This window comes from Zonotrichia albicollis, chromosome 2 (genome assembly GCF_047830755.1).
Source record: "Zonotrichia albicollis isolate bZonAlb1 chromosome 2, bZonAlb1.hap1, whole genome shotgun sequence".
NCBI lineage: Eukaryota > Metazoa > Chordata > Aves > Passeriformes > Passerellidae > Zonotrichia > Zonotrichia albicollis.
The window spans coordinates 35976038-35992380 of record NC_133820.1 but is presented as its reverse complement, the minus strand read 5'-3'; the positions used below and the strand labels follow the sequence as shown (position 1 = coordinate 35992380).

General features: G+C 44.0%; 1 long non-coding RNA gene across 1 annotated transcript in view; it reads right to left on the bottom strand.

Moving 5' to 3' along the window:
- Positions 1-9180: 9180 nt before the first annotated feature.
- LOC141728154 (uncharacterized) overlaps positions 9181-16343 on the bottom strand; it is a 29713-nt gene continuing 22550 nt past the window's right edge. The window contains exon 4 of the long non-coding RNA XR_012578939.1: positions 9181-15730. This is a non-coding gene — a long non-coding RNA (uncharacterized LOC141728154). The remainder of the gene's footprint in view (positions 15731-16343) is intronic.

Below are 16343 nucleotides of genomic sequence, written 5' to 3'. Positions count from 1 at the left end.
AGAGGTGCAGAGACGCACTGATAGCAAGAGGCCTGGAAAGACCCTCGAAAGGATCTTGGGCTTGAGACCTTCACACAGTTTCACTGAGGAGTGAGTTTGAAGACAAACACTGGCTCTGCCAGCTGGGACAATCAACAAGTCTATGAAAAGAGCACAGTGGTAACCAAAAGCCTGAATAATAGCTTATGAACAAAGTAATTAAAAACTAAACAACATGACTGTCAACAAACTTTACAAGCCTGGGGTACTTAAGGAGCAATTAGTTGTTATTTCACCAATAAAGAATCATCAGAACTGACAGGGTTAGGTAGAAGTAGCTGTTTTGTGTAGTGTTTAAATACATGTATGTCTTCTTAGAATAAGTTGTTTGGATAAAAAGAAGAAATACATTCAGAAGGGATTCTGATAGTTTCATTGCTGGTAACTATGCAACTTTATTGTTTATCTGTGACTTTTAAATTTCCTTATCTGCTAATGGTTGGGGCTTTGGAAGCTGGCTGTAGAAAAGATTGCTCACTGCTTGCTTACTGCTTTTAACTGGCCATGCTAAAGACATAAAAATGGACAAGGCAATCTTACCAGTGCCAAGGTGCCAGCTTTTAATTTATGTCCTACCACACAGCAGGACACCAGCACTCAACCACATGGGCTGTCTTACACTGAGTGAAAATGTCATCCAGCATCAGCTCAGCCAAATACATCCAACTGCTGGTGAGACATGCAGGGATGTTCCCAATAATGTCTGTCTCAACTGTCATCAAGCAGTAACTATCATTTCTCCCCAAATCAAAACATAGTCTGCTCAACAGGGAGCTAATAAAAAAAAAAATTAAAAAACCCAAAACCAATTCTGAGGGGAAGAATGACAGGGAAATTCTTAGGCACATAAATTATTAATATAAAAAAGATGTTGTTGTTGTTAAAAAATAGCCGAAGCTGCTAATACATAGTTTGGAGTTACTTTCTGGGCAACAACTGAAGCAGCCTGTCTAAAAAGGGATTCTAAACCCATATTTTCCTTAAAGTCATAAGTAAGAAAGACTTGCACCAGAGATTGCAGCAGATTTGTTACCTTCTTCTGGCTGAAGCTGTGCAAATAAGAAAAGAAATATCCACTTAGATACCGAATAAGCAGTCAAGCTAGAACCAGATTTCTTCTCAAAAAATAGTTCTCCTCTTTTGCAGAGAATCGCTCCTCTCAACAACCTACAGTCAGAAAAGAAGATAGATTACATCAAGCATGCTAAAATATCTCCAAATAAGCAAGTCCTACCGTTAGGCTCCTCAAAAAACCACACAGATATTTTGCTGGAGGCTGCCCATTATTGGAGCCACTTCAATTTGCAGATGGCCAAAGCACAGAAGTCTAAAGCAAACAGAATGACATTCCCAACCTGATGCCTCTGTCTCAAGTTTCTGTTAAGTCTCATGGAGAAAACTACATGCAGTAAGAGGATTAAATTTTCAATCCCTGTATCAAAGCATATGGGACTAAATAATCCCAAAACTCCTTTTCCCACATTCCCATGCTGAGGGTCATGACCAGACTATAAAGAAAGGACAGAAAGGAACTGTCATGATTCAAGGACTAATTCTACCCTACTTTTCTTGTGAAAGCACAACCCTGAGCAGTAAATTCACCACTGGTTTGCTTTGTTTCCAGCAATATTGACCAGATCAGGCAGTGCTGCAGCACCTTTTGAATGTAAATCACTCGGAAGCTGCAGAGTCCATTTCTATTTCACAGCTCATCAAAGGGACTCAGACACCATGGTGCTGTGCCTGCAGACTGTAATGGGCACCAACACCCCAGATTTTCTCAGAGTTTGCTGAGATCTTCTTTGGCCTTAGACAGCCCATCTTAATCTATTGCCATGGAAACCATCTCATTCCTGGGCACAAGGCCACCTTTTCCTGGGACACTCTGGGTTTTTTCCAGCTCAAGAAGAAGAGATTATTCTAACGAATAAAGCAGGTATTAGTGGTGAAACACTGGAGCAGGTTGCCCAGAGGTATGGCGGATGCCCTGTTTCTGGAAATATTTATGGTCTGGTTTGACACAACTCTGAGCAACCTGATCTGGTTTAAGAGGTCCCTGCCCATTGCAAAAGGGTTGGACTAGAAAACCTTTAAAGGTCCCTTTCAACCTGAACTATTCTAGGACTCTTAACAACATAGGGACCACAAACAGATTCCTCTCTCCTGTGTTTCAAGGAAGCCTTCTGAGATTTATTGGCTGTTGCCAGGACAAAAAAAAAAAAAAAAAAGAAAAAAAAAAAGAAAAAAAAAAAGAAAAAGAGTGGGCTTGCTGAGACATTGATGGCTTGTGGGATATTGACCTTACTATTTCTCACCAGATGTGAGACAAGAGGGATATTGAAGATGATAAGTTCTAATAGTAGCTACAGGGAAACATACAAGAGGATAAAGAATTCACTGTACAGTAAAATACACCATAGCCATTCTGTCAGCAAGGCTGATTTTGTCAACATAACAACCGCCTTGCTCACACAGAGATGTGCCATATGTTTTTTACAACCAATTATCTTCTCCACAGCTAGAACACGTTCCCCTACTAAGCCAAACCCTGCAACTTCTGCTCCCTATCAAAATCCCTGAATGTGCAGCCCTGTTACAATTTTATTCCCAGGGCTAGAGATCTTTGCCCAAGCAACTTGAAAACCCCAAACAGCACCTATGAAAACCCCAAATCAAACACACCTGAAAGGAAGGAAGGGGAGAAAGAGCTACCATCTCAGAAAGAGCCACTGACCAGGAAAGGAGAGCAAGGAAGCACTTTGCCTTCCTGTAACTTCCAAACAGAGCATGTCATGGGTCCCATGGCAAGGAGCAGCCACCCACACAGAGCAGTGGGCTCTGGGTCACACACTGCATTCCCTGATATTCCCATGCCATCAGGACATGCTAGTCTCACTGAGCTAGTGGTCAGCTGGAGACAAAAACACTCTGTCAAGAAATAGCCAGATGGCTCCTTTTGCTTCTCAGTTTTGGAATCAAACCTAATTTTAAATACTGCAGATCTGCTGAAAATTTGAACTATTGCTTTCAAGGCAGCCACAATGAGGGCTACAGGCATGGCACAAAAGTAACCATGTAAATCTTAATTTTGCCATGGAATTGTAAATTCATTTGTTGTCTTCACTGAAAGAAAGAGAAACATAAACACACATATGAGCACCAAAGCTGAGGTAGAGTGAGAAGTCCTTTTCTCTGTATCCTCCACACCTAGTCCTTTAGAGTCAGTAACAAGCACCCTTGGGATGCAGCAATGGTGAAAGGGAATGTTTTCAAGTGACACTGTAACCCAAGTGTGCAGAAGGGGGCATTGGTGGCTCACACAAGGTGAACACAGGGTGCCCAGCAGACCACACCAGGGCTGATGTGCCACCCAGCACACCACAGAGCACAGCTCTGCAAAATACCCACATAATAACGTGTTGCAATTTATTGCATGTCTTGCATGGCTTAAAAAGGCTAAAACTTTTGTCACTGAAGACACCAGGAACGAGAGCAGCTCTGGGGCGACAGCAGTGAAATCCTGTTTTCACAGGGTTACCACAGAGGGATGTCAGGCATAAACCTTGTGAGTGTTTCTGCCATCTTCTGACCTGCCCTTCTGTGGGTGCTCAAGGGAAAGCAGTTTACTACAAAGGGTAAGCAGGGCTGGAGCTAAAAAAAGACAGATACAACTGCTAATACAAACTAACCTGAAAGGCCAAGGGTTTCTTTTTGATTTGTATTGTCTCTACTGATCTGTGACCCACTGTGACCTCTTCCTCTGACCCCTCACCTCTGGCAGTCAGTGGAAAATTAGTCACTCCAAGTAAGGACACAGACCCTGGGTCTGTGGTCCATGCTGGTTTCCTTGGGATCAGGGCACTGTAGGATCGGGGCACTGTAATTCCCTGCAGCATGTGCTGCAGCTCGTGGTGCTCCTCCCATTGGCCATCCATCTTCCATGGCTTCTCAGCAGAAAGGCAATTTGCTGAAGGGTGCTCCTGTCAGAAGAGTTCATGTCATACAGTGAGTGGGTGAGTGGGTGGGTAGGTAAGTTGTCCAAAATTGGCTGCCTGCTTTTGCCTCATTTTTCCTAATGGGCAACCCAGCTTTGCAAGTTTGCTTCTCTAGTGCTGCCAGAAGGGTGAGTCACTGCCCATGAGTCGCATGCAGAGCTCCAGAAATGTTTTTCTGCCTTGTGACTGAGCCTTGGCTGGCCCAAGCATAGCTGGGGCCGTATGACTGGTTTCTTGCTAAATCAGAAGTTACCCTCGTCAGAAGGCTCAATCAACACATGCTGACTGCATTTCCTCAGGATCTGCCCTGGTCCCATGGGAGGGACACAGGGACACAGAATTGAAATGGATGGCTTGCTCCCACTGCAGTGTCTCCAGATTTGCAATTCAATTTAATAGAAGTTGGGGCAGGCTGCTGAGCTGCCTTTGAAAGGGTCAGGGGGTTCAGAAACAGCAGGAAAGGAAAGGAGGCAGGATACAAGCAGCAGAAGGGCCAACATTATTCTTCTTCATTCCACAGTAAATGCTCTGCTCCTGGGGCAAAAGACAGAGAACATCTCTGATTGAATTACCAGCAGGACTAGAAAAATAAGGAAATGCTAGATTGCTGACACTCATACCATCTAGCAGACACACATGTGGCTTAAACTGGTGGTAACACCAGATTACCGTCAGAAAACCCTTGCCCCAGGTGTACTGAAAACAACTTTTCTTTCACTTGTGTTCATACCTCTGTTCTACAATCCTCAAAGCACCCAAAGCTTTCCGTGTCACAGCCCAAGACAAAACAAGTTTGTTATATCAAAACATGAGAGACTGTTGGTTTTTGTATGAATTGTAAGGGGCTGGAGAGACCTGCAGAGACACAGAAATATACACTGAAGTATGCTAGGAGACCATGGTGACTTCCTCTTTGCCTCTAATCCCTCGGGAGGATGAGGTATTGCTGTAGGCAGCACTGCCTAATTGCTTGCATGAATTACATTATGATGAGAACAATACAGTCAGACAGAAGAGGGCCTGAAAAACTTGTGGATTAAACACCCTGGTTTAACCACCAAAATGTACAAAATTTTTAGTAAGCAAGATCTCCTTCTGCAGTTTTGATTTGTCCTGGTCACTGAAGTTCAGATGTCACTGGTCACAGGAAGTCATGGCAATCTAATGCAGTCTGTCACATGAGCTCGTACAGTCCTGTTCCATGTCCATGGGGACAAAGCCATGGCTGCAGGTACTCAGCTCCGAGCCTGTGCTAAACTGCATGATGAGGACTTCCAAAATCTGCCCTTTTGTTCAGATATGTGTCTCTGGATGATGCAGGGCACTTGGTGGAGGTGGCTCCATGCCTGATGTTGGGATGGACTTCAGACAAGATGATACAGATTGATCTTTCTGTCCTTCAGAGCTGTATCTTTCCCCAAACGGGAAGTTTTAGCCAATTATAACCAAATCATACCCAAACACATGCCTATTTTACTCACTTTCTCTAGCAAAACTGGTGCACTTTTTCTGCTTTTATCTTCAGAGCTTAGCAAGGCTAAGGCTTGATTTCTTCATCACTCCTTAGTGTGAGCCTCCTTCATACAGCAGATTGTAAACTGTTGCTTAGATTTCTACTGAAATAACAATTCCTGAGTAAACTAATTCCATGGAGCTAGACCTCTCCTAGCCCTACCACACTTCTACTTAAAGGCTAAAAAGGCAAGATGTCATTTCTCTTCTTGTATGCACTGATTTACCTACTTCTAGTGTACTGCATGGCAGGCTCTACCCAAATATTTAGTGGGTAAGTTTCATCTGTATTGGAAAACCATTTAGGCAAGACAGATGCCTTCACCAAAGATCAAGGGTAAAACCATGGCCTCCTTCATTCTTTTCTATTCATCAGGATTTAACTCTCATCTTTTCAGAGCATTCTGGCTCAGGCAGCTTCAGCAAAGTGCAAATCCCAGCTGCTCTGATCCTCATGGATGTAAAACTCAAATATTTCCATTTTCACGGCTACATGTTTCCTGTACTTTGAACTTGCTTTGAACTTTGGATTTGAACAAACTTAGGAGCTTCCAGTCATAATCACTGAGATTTCATGTAGGCGAAAAAAAGGAAAAAAAGAAATAAAAAAGATGTTCTCTATGGATCAGACGTAAAATCAGCCTTGGGTTCAGTCAGAAAGGTCAGGTGAACTTCCTAATGAGCCCTACCTGAGTTTTAGGCTTGTACCGACAGCTGAAACTAGTCAAATTTCACTCCATTTCAGGTTTCATTTCAGATGTTTTATACACTTCTAAACCTCACCATTTTCAACATATATAATTTGGTTATTACTCCTGATTTGGAGAGTAGATGTAAATTATATCCAAAGAGAAGAAGGTGACCAGACCAATAAATCTCTCATCTTTTACCAAACTTGGACGAGGTCATTTTTTTCCACAGTGTGCTGAGGTTGTTTCACTTGGATGTAAAGCCACGGATGTCCACATGGTAAATCTGTTTCAGCCACCCTGAATGGAGAGCCCATGGTTTCATGGAGGTTGTTTTAAGTGTCCACAAGAGCTGAGGCCACCTGCAGGGTGAGACCTTGTCCTCACTGTCTTCTGACCCATGCAGAAAATGAGCTGCTTTTTGTGCAGCAGCAGAACCCCCCTGAGAGCCTGTGGAGCTACAGAGCTCTGCCTTAATGGGTGATATGAGAGTCTGACCTCATTTTCCTGTGACCACCTGAATGGGAGACAGCACTGGACTTGCGCTCACACTGTGAGAGGCCCATGGTTGTCTGATGCCAGCAACATTCCAAGCATTCACCTTTCCTGGGTGCTGTCCTTCTGCTTGGCCTACAGAAAGCAACAAAAGCCCCAAAACTGCTTTCCCTCACTGTTTCTACCTTACCTTACACCACCCTGATGGAATCAGTGAGGGTATTTCTTTATCTCCTTTCTTTCTGAAGAGTATTGCATGGGATCATGTGAGCTGCATCTGTTTAGTTTAAACCTGAATGACACAAAATATTTTGAGAGAGGTTGAAATCAATATAGTTTCTCTGATATGCTTCAAGCTGAGGGATGGAGAAGGCATGAGTCTGTCACAATAAAAAGAAGGCCAAGGCTTAGCCCAGTGTAGCTTCATGACCAGTGCCCAATGCCTGGAGGTGTTCATGGCAAGGTAGGATAGGGTTTTGAGCACCCTGCTCTAGTGGAAGGTGTCCCTGCCCAAGGCAGTGGGGTCAGAACTAGATGGATCCTTCCCACCCAAGCCATTCCATGATTCAGTCCTCCTGTCCAGACCCCATGTGCAAACCAAGCTGGGTTCCACTGTGTCCCTTCAGGCTGCTGCAGGTGCCCGAAAAGATGTGGTGTGATCTCTGACCATCGACATGCTGACAGCTTACCTGGATCAGGTGCTGAGCATCCTGCTCTGCCTGGTCCTGCTAAGGAGGGAAGTCTCCAGAGATCAGTTACCACATCCTTTATTCTCCCATTCAGTGATCTTTTAAGTTGTTTCACTAATGCATTTTTGGGCAGAAAAATAGAAGTGGAATGCAAATTACTCATTCTAAACACATAAATATATATAAATATATTAAAAATAGATGATTTGTCACATATAACAACCTCTAGTCCTTATTAGAGAAGAGAATGTGAACTCCATTTTAGCTAGTAGTGTTGCATCCCCTTTCCACTTATACAAATCAGGTAAAAATATTCAGCAATATCTCATGTCTACCTTTTTTCTTTCTAATACTTTTTACCTACTTCAAAACAACACAGATATACTGTGGGTCTAAAGTTCAGCTCCAACTCAGATATTATTAGGATCATCTACTACCTAAGAGGTCTGCTACAGAAAAGGTGAAGGAATTGGAAAGAAGAAAATTCCAATTAAAAATAGGAAGTGTGGAGTACAAAGAGAGATTGTGAAATGGTGGCAAGTGAGTATAAGAAAGACAAGCAGAGACTGTCAAATAAGCATCAGGAATGAAAAGAGATGGAGATTTTAATAAAAAAACCATGATAACTAAAGCTAGTCAGAAGCAATTGTATTTTTCTCTGGAAACATTTTTACAACAATATGAATTGCTAGGGTTTGAATTTGGTTTTTTTCCCTAGAGGCTCGCTATAAAAAAAAAAAGAGCTTTCATCAAACACAAAAGTGTTTTCAGTACAAATAGGAAAAATACCTTTTGAGTTTTTTTTTTTTTTCTTTTAAGAAAGTACAATGTAAAATAATAATTATATAATTGTAACAACATCTTCCAGTAAATTTTCCATGGAAAAAAGTTTCAGACACCTCATGGAGTAATATGCAAGGTGATGGCAGCCTGGGACAGCTTGGCTGCTGTCAAACCAGTATTTTTCACTGGTATTTCACATTTTACACATGCTTCATATTCTTTGGGAGAAAAACTACACCACAAGCAAATTATTGGGGAGAAATAATTTCATATCTCAAAAGTTAATTGCAGAGATCTCTAAAACTGCAAATGAGAGATTACCCTCCTTCCTCCTGTTCTTTTCCTCCAGTCCAGATAATTTCCAGCTTTCACTTCTGTCTTCTGCAGTCATTCATGAAATCTTTCTTTTTACTAAATCCCCAAATGAGCTCTTCTATGTACATCACACAGGACAAATAATCCATCAGCTTACCCATCTGCAACTCTTGATATCCTGAGCACCAGGCAGTTTTACAACATATAAAATGATGACTTTTAAAATTTCCTAAAGTAAGGCTATAGATACAGGTAATGATTTAAATATTGAATCAGTTCCTGTGCACTGTTTGCAAAAGAGCTATTCTGTGAAATGGAAAATCTTGGGAAACCCCAGGTCCCAGAACACCAGCTTATCAAAAGCTCCAACTTGCAATGGATATTGGTCAAGCAAAAGTGTTACCTGGAGTAGGAGGGAATACATGAAATTAGGATCTAGCTTCAGCCAGAGCTTCCTGCCTTCACTCCCTATTCCCTGCTCTACTTCGAACATTAGTTTGATTTAAGATTCTGCTATTAAAACACAGGAACCTAAGGGAATGCCCAGAGCAAATATACAGATTCTTCTCACAGTTTTGCAGTATCATACACCAAAGATGTGCTTCCATCTCTGCCTATGCAATCCTTTATGGAAATAGCTGCCAGGATTATTCCTGTTTGTTTGGGTTTTTTCCCTGGGAGTTTGTCCTTTCCATGTGGACATGGTCAGCTGGAGAAGCTTCAGGTGGCCAGAAGGGCGTGTGGGGGACTACAGGCAATGTCTCTGGGGACAAGGAGGGAGAGAATGGCTTTGCTCCTGCTCTTTGTTTCCACCCACCTCAGCTTCACTCTCTCCAACTGTGCCACACCCCCGTCTGCATGGTCAGAGCTGTCCTGTCACCAGTCACACCCTCCCTCACCCAGTCATTGGTACTCTGTGCCTCTGCATCTCGCTGCCAGCAGGCCTGTGCAGGGAGCTATTGTTGCTCTTTGGCAGATAAGCATGAAAAATAAAAAAGACAAAATGTTGTAGTAGTCCTGATCTCAGCCAAAATTCAAATGCTTGGGGGACTTTCCTTGCCAAATCACTGAACAAACAAATAAACAAACTCTTTTTTCCCCCCTATTTTGGCTCCAAGAAAACATGTCATTCAATTCAAAAGGAATGCTCCCTTTCCATTTTCAGTAAGTTTAACAGAAACAAACAATGGGAATAAAAGACTGAAGGCAGACATTGCTTTATTCAGCAGCACAGTGTTAAAAAACACAAAGCACAGAGGGGCAGCTTTCTCCATCTGATGTGACTGTGAAATATTCATGTTTCCCCATTTTAAGTCTACCTCCTCTGCCACAGGAGGTTCACGTGTTATTTAAGGTACATCTTCACATTTCTCTTCCCAAACCTAATCACTCAGTTCCTAATGGTCACTCTATACATACATTCTTCCCAGTCTGTTTATCCCAAGTTTTTTCATTATGAATGGAAGAGTTATTAGTCGAAATGATAATGACTTTTGATAAATGTGGGTTAACTGATATTCTAAATCTCAAATGAAAATCTCAGCCTTAGGGAAAGGGAACAGCAAAAAATAATCACCTTGGGAGCCTTCAACAATATTAAGACTGGCATCCTGAGGCACTGAAAATGGCTGGGGAGCCAAGCACTGGCAAGAGCAGCGTCTCAACCACAGCTCACCAGCTCTAAGAGGCAAAAATTCAGAAGGAAACCAAGCACTGCTCAGTGTAGCAAGACTGCAAGGCTACGTGAGAACCCCTGTGTGAGACTGCCACTCACCACAGAGCCGGGTGAATCCAAATGTTCTCCAGTTACCCTTCCTGTACCAGGAAAAAAAGCTGGGTGGGGTCTGTCCAAGCAGTGCCAGCTATCTCAGAAGGCAATTCAGCAGCACCAACAGTGTGCTCTCCCATCCCTGGCACAGATCATCCTCTGCCCTGAACATCTAGAGAGGTACATGCTGTGTGACCATTCTTTGCACTGGACTTCAAAAAGCAATGAAATCCATTGCAGTTTTGCTTGTAACTGTTTCATTTCCACATTGTCCCTGTTTCCTGGGATTCTGGCTTTTCTCACTGCACTTTGTTCTTTAATGATTTCTTTCTGGATCCTAAAAATAGCAGTAATTACAGGAAAGGTTCTGTTGGGTTCTGCTATTCTAAATAAATGAAGTCCCATAAAAAAGAGCTGTTATGAAAATGAAATAAAAGTATCATCTGCCTTGCTGTCCACACTCCATGCTTTAAATGTGTTTTAGCCAATCAGCAGTTTTAACTTTCTGTATAAAAAAGACTTTACATGACTGAATCTGGCCATGTCGAATTATGCAATTCACAAGATTTGGTTTCTTAACTCTGCATCCTTAGATCCCCTAAGTGTGGAGTGTGGCAGGAAGGATGTGTGTAATGAACTTTAGTGTAAAGTCAAATGCTCATTTTTGCTTTCCCCGTGTGAGTTAAACTAAAAGTCGTTAAGCAGCGTTTCAACATGCACAGAAATAGAGCAGGATGCTGAGCTGTATTGCCAGGGCTGTATGCAATGGCTGTGTGGGGAGTAATTGAATCAATGAAACCTGTTTGCAGGGCCTGGCCAGCACGTGAAGGATGCTGTCTGAGTTTTGAGAATGAGAGGTGAATGACTGGGAATGCCTGTCCTGCCACCCGCGTGGGTGGAGCAGTGCGAGCTTTGTGCTGTGCAAAGATCAGTACTTCCCAAATCTAATTTCAAGCAGAGAATTCCTTCAAAAGGAAAAGAGAATTTCATTTTGCAGGACTCAAGTAGTCCCTGAGCCCTTCCCTGATAATGGCAAGCAGGCTGAAATACTGCCAGTAGAATTTTAGCTTGGTTTCTAAGGAAACAAGGCCTTTGTAAGCACACAGGAGTGTGTGCCTCTGTGTGTGTGTATATGTGAGCTTCTCAGATTCCCTTCACCTCCAAAAGCTTTTGAGCTCATTGGCTGATTCCAAACCAACTTTGCTGAAGCTGTTGAAGGTACAGTATTCTTACAAGAGTCCTGAAAATAGGTGATCACATAAAGGCTGTGCTGTTCATTCTGCCACTGACAGAAAGGCTAACAAAACCACTCTTTCCAGACTTCAAGAAATCCAGGATACTGGATACTGTACTTCATTATTTCCACAGATCATGAATCTGATTGTTGTCCCTTGAAGCATTACCCAACAAACAGTGGATTAAGCCCCATCAAAAGCCCCTTCTAAAGGCTACTAAACACTGGCCCACACTGGATGCAAACTGATGCTGGCTAAGCAACTACAGGCATAAACTTGATAAAGCCCTGCATTGTTAGTGCATTATGTCTCACAAGGAGCAGAGGGGCCGAGCACATACTTGAGTCTCAGCTGAGCGGGTTTCAGGCTGTTGTACACGTGGAGCATTTCACCAAAGCACCTGAAGTCCCCCAACTTGGTTGCCTTTACTGTTGCTTCTTGTCTTTGTGCTGACTCTGCTCTCTAAATGCAGCCAGAGAGTGTCTCCAGGAGAGAGGGAATGGAGGGCGCCAATGAAGCGGAGATGTACTTAATGCAGACACCATTAATAAATCACTGATAGTTAAGATATAGATTGGGTGATGGGTGGCAGATGGGAAGGAGGAATGTCAAATTGCTTTTCTCATATAGATTATTGGATTAACAAGGAAGCAGCGGGCATGTGGCAAACCAGTGTAACAAATTACTATCATAAAAAAAAAAAGATAGAGCTCATCGCAGGCTGGTAATAATGCCATGTCGGCCATTAGCTCTCTGGAGAGGTACTTAGAGCACAACATCAGTCTTCTGCAAAAGAGACGGCCACTGCAACACCAGAGTGAAGGAGGCCCCCATTTGCTTCCCCCTCCCCCTGCCTCTGACACTGGAGCCCGTGCTGTTGGAGCAGGGTGGCCTACAGCAGCTGTAATGAATAATCACCATAGCTTTTAATAAGCGCTGCTAATTATTCCCGCCCGCCCATGACCAGGCATTTGCATTCCCCTGCACCAACACAGACAATATTGGCATGGCATCAGTAGGCGAGCAACTAACTGGCAAATTGACTCTGTTCTTTGGTCCCAATCCTGCTCTGTCTGAAGTCAGTGACTAAAATCCCATTTGCTTGCAATGAAAACAGATCAAGTCTTAGTTTTCCTGCTGCTCCAGCCACCAAGCATGTGTGCCTACCTACACTGAAAGAATTATGTACTATTGTGCTGCAAATAATGGTCCCTGATGCTCACTAGAATAAACTTCAGGTTGGCTTTAGTGCTTTCTGCCAGAATCCTCATTGCCTTCTACCAGCAACTAGGTATTCCTGCATGCAGAGAGCAAACACAGCAGGGCTGTGGGCTACAGGTGTTATGCTGTTAGCAAGTATATCTCCTAAAATTAATAAATTAGCAGCTGTGAAAGTCCTATGCCGAGAAAAGAAGGAAGGAGTAGCATAGTATGGCATAGCATAGCCCAGACAATCTATTTTTGTCACTAGTAAGTTATTTATGGGTTCAGTCACTTGGTCTCACAGAATTCCATTTCAGCTTAGGCTGGGTAAATCATGTTTTTCTTCCCTCCCCAGGCATGTTTCCATGTTCTGGTTTTGGACATCCTGCCTTGATATGTAGGAGGCTGCAACCCTCCCGTTAACACCCCCTCCAGCTGCCCCAGCCCAGCACAGCTCCATCCCCAGCTGCTCACACAGGCTCCCTTGATTTCCAGACTTGGAGTGTTTTTCTTAGCCTTGAAACGTGCTAGAGCAATAGGGCTGGCACAATAAAGCCTTCCCCTCACTCGAGTGCCTTTCTCATGTGAGCAGGGAACACTGTTGCTGCAGCAGAATCCAGCTGCTGGCAGCCCTGGGTGCTCACCCTCCATGAAGCCTGCACGCCTCTCAGAGCACAGGCAGCAAGGTGTGCATGGCAGGCTGCAGGGCAGAGCCCACCTTGTGCATAAAATCATAGGTAAGCACATAACCTCACATGATATTTCAGCAGGTGTGGGGTGCAAAGCCTAGCAAAGGCTGCCCAGCTGATAACTGACTTGCTGGTGATTTTCTCTCAGCCTTGTGCTCCTCCTCACTCATGTGCGTGATGAACCAGGGTTAGAGCAGAGGAACGAGCAGATCCCCTCCTGTGGCACCTTTCCAGTGCCTCAGACCCAGTGCTGAGCTCCAGCATGAACCCCTCCTGTGCCATCCCTGTTTCCATCCTCACTCCTTCCTGCTGGCCTGACCTCAGCCTTCCCTTCCCCTCCTCTCCTTCTCCTCTGCCAGCTCCCAGTTCCATGTGAGGTCATCATGCCTTGATCTCTGTCCCGTTTGTTCCTCTCCTCCTTTGAGCTGGCCTTTGCCCAGGCAGTTGGGCTCTCTAAAAGCCTCGTCAGTTCATTCAGCTCCTGACACTTTGGCTCCAGGCTGATTTTGGCCTAAAGCCTTGGAGACTGGGACACACAAAGGCAAGAAACACCAGGAAGTTCGAAGAGGTTGATTTTCTAGTTTCAGTGGTCAACCTCCACATCAGAAAAACCACGGGTGCTGTTGGTCATTTTCTCAAGACTGAAGCGTCACAAGTGCCTCATTGGTGCCACCAAATTTGTGATCAAAAAGCTTCTGCTTCCAGGGTGGTGATCTGGTGCTTCCCACAGGCACAAAATTAAATCCCCATTAGAGATGAAGTGCGTGTGTTTCTCTGTATGCACACTTTCTGTCTGAGGCCTGGTGGCACTGGGCTGGCACTGTCATTACAGCCACGCCACAAGCCACCACAGGCGCCAAGGGCTACAGCTCTCCATGGAAACTCTAATCCCTGGGAAATGAGATCTTGGGTTTTTTGTTTTAAGAAACCCATAAAAAATAGCTGGGAGATCGCAGAGCTAGATAGAAAGCTTTAAGAACGCCAACACCTTATCACACAGACTGCCCCTAGCCCTATCCCCCAGAAAGTCAAGCTGGCTTTTAGGGCTTGTTTCTGAAGACACAAGTTATTTATGATTTCCACCCACCTCTCAAATATGCACTTCGTCTGTTGTCTCTCCTTTGTCAGTTAAAAAAAAAGCAATAAAAACCAGATAAAAATGGAGGGCAATTTCATCACCTACACATTTTTTCCTATATAATTTATCCTGGACAGATGAATAGAAATGTTGGAAGTGGTTTAAATGTACAGTGGAGTAGATGTTTGTCCATCATATGCTTAAGGGAAAAAAATAGCAACACCACCCACTGATTATGCAGTCAGTATTATGGCTTTACATATGCTTCTGTGTGGAATGAATTCTGGGATGACAGTATCATTGTATACCAGTTGAGGATTCATTTTCTGGCTAATCTATAGCTCAGATCATTACTCACAAAGCACAGCTCTGGCCTGGCTTTCTCACTGAGCTGTAATAACAAAGTTAGTGCTAAATTTCCAAGCCCTGTTTCACTGCCTCCATTGTGGCACTGGAGCCACAATTTCAGGGAGGAATGGAATAACAAACACTCCATTTCCAGTTTCCTGTCCAGTCCATCAGGGTGGAGCTTCATGTCCAGCCTGTCCAAGCAGCTGCACATCTGCAGAGCACTGGGCACTTTCAGGTCCCTGTCCTGGGAGCCAGGCTTGCCCCACAGGTGTTGTCACCTCCTGTTAGCCAGCACAGTGAGGACATCACAGGACTAGGTGCTCTCAGCAACCAGCCTCAGGCTGTGGCATGGGCTGGTAAAGTGCTGAAGTGCTAAACTAGGCCTGATTTAAGGAATATAAAAGCCCAAACCATAAAAAACTCAGAAAATGCCCCAAGTCAGTTCTCCATAGGAAACATGGGTAATTTTCAATAAGGAAATGCTCCTGCTTTATGTGTCTTTATGATATATGGCCTCCTGAGGTACAGGCCAGTGCAACATGGCCCATGTATAACACAGAGCAGCCCACTTTCCATGGGAAGCAGCAAGGGCCACTACAAACCTTTGATTTATGAGATTAAATAAAATGTGTTTATCAAGCCAGTGAGGTGCATGTAAAGATAAGAAATTCTGCCAAGTGTGAAAGAAGTCCATCTTCTAACACCCTGGCACATTTCAAATAAAGATTTCAGCAGCAATATTTGGCAAAAGACAAAGAACTCCAGCTTCTCCAGGCATCCTTTGAAGGCTGTTTGTTGATCTGTGGACCATGGGTTGTCCTTGCCCTCTCAGGCTGCTGGGACAGGTGGTTCCAGGTCTTCTCTGTATCTGTTGAAGTGCCAGGTGCACCTGCAGGATTTAAAGCATATAGGTCTTTGTGCAGGAAGCTAATCTCTTGAATTTTATCCATTAATTAACTAGATGCCAACTGGAGAGTACAGGTGTTTGGCAGTTTCATGAGACACACACCACAGAGGCAGCAGCTGCTGTTGTATTACCTGAAAGTGCCAAATGTTCCTCACTTGTAGCCCAGCACAGAGGACTGTACTGGGGTGACCCAAATGCTGTGACTCTCTGTGCTGCAATGAGATTTTGGTCAGCTTTAGCTCAGGGGAGGCTCAAGTCTCAGACTGGTGAGTCCCAGCAGATCTAGCCATTGGATTTAGGATATTGTGGTCCCAGCTGTGTTTCTGCCTGAGAGCTGACATGACAGCAGGGATGCTCCATGGAATTTGTGCCAGTGTCTCTGCTCCCATGGTGCTGGTAAAGCCCGGGAGAAGCAGACAAGAAAGCAGCATGGCTGGCAGTGTGTGGCTGCAGCAAAGGCCACAGTCCCCAGCTGCACCAGACCCAAAATCAGGGGAGCATCACATGGATCATATGGTGGTGAAGGAAAGGAGCTGGAGGATCACTCATACTCCACAAACTAACACAAGAAGTGTCTGAAAGATGACAAAGCATC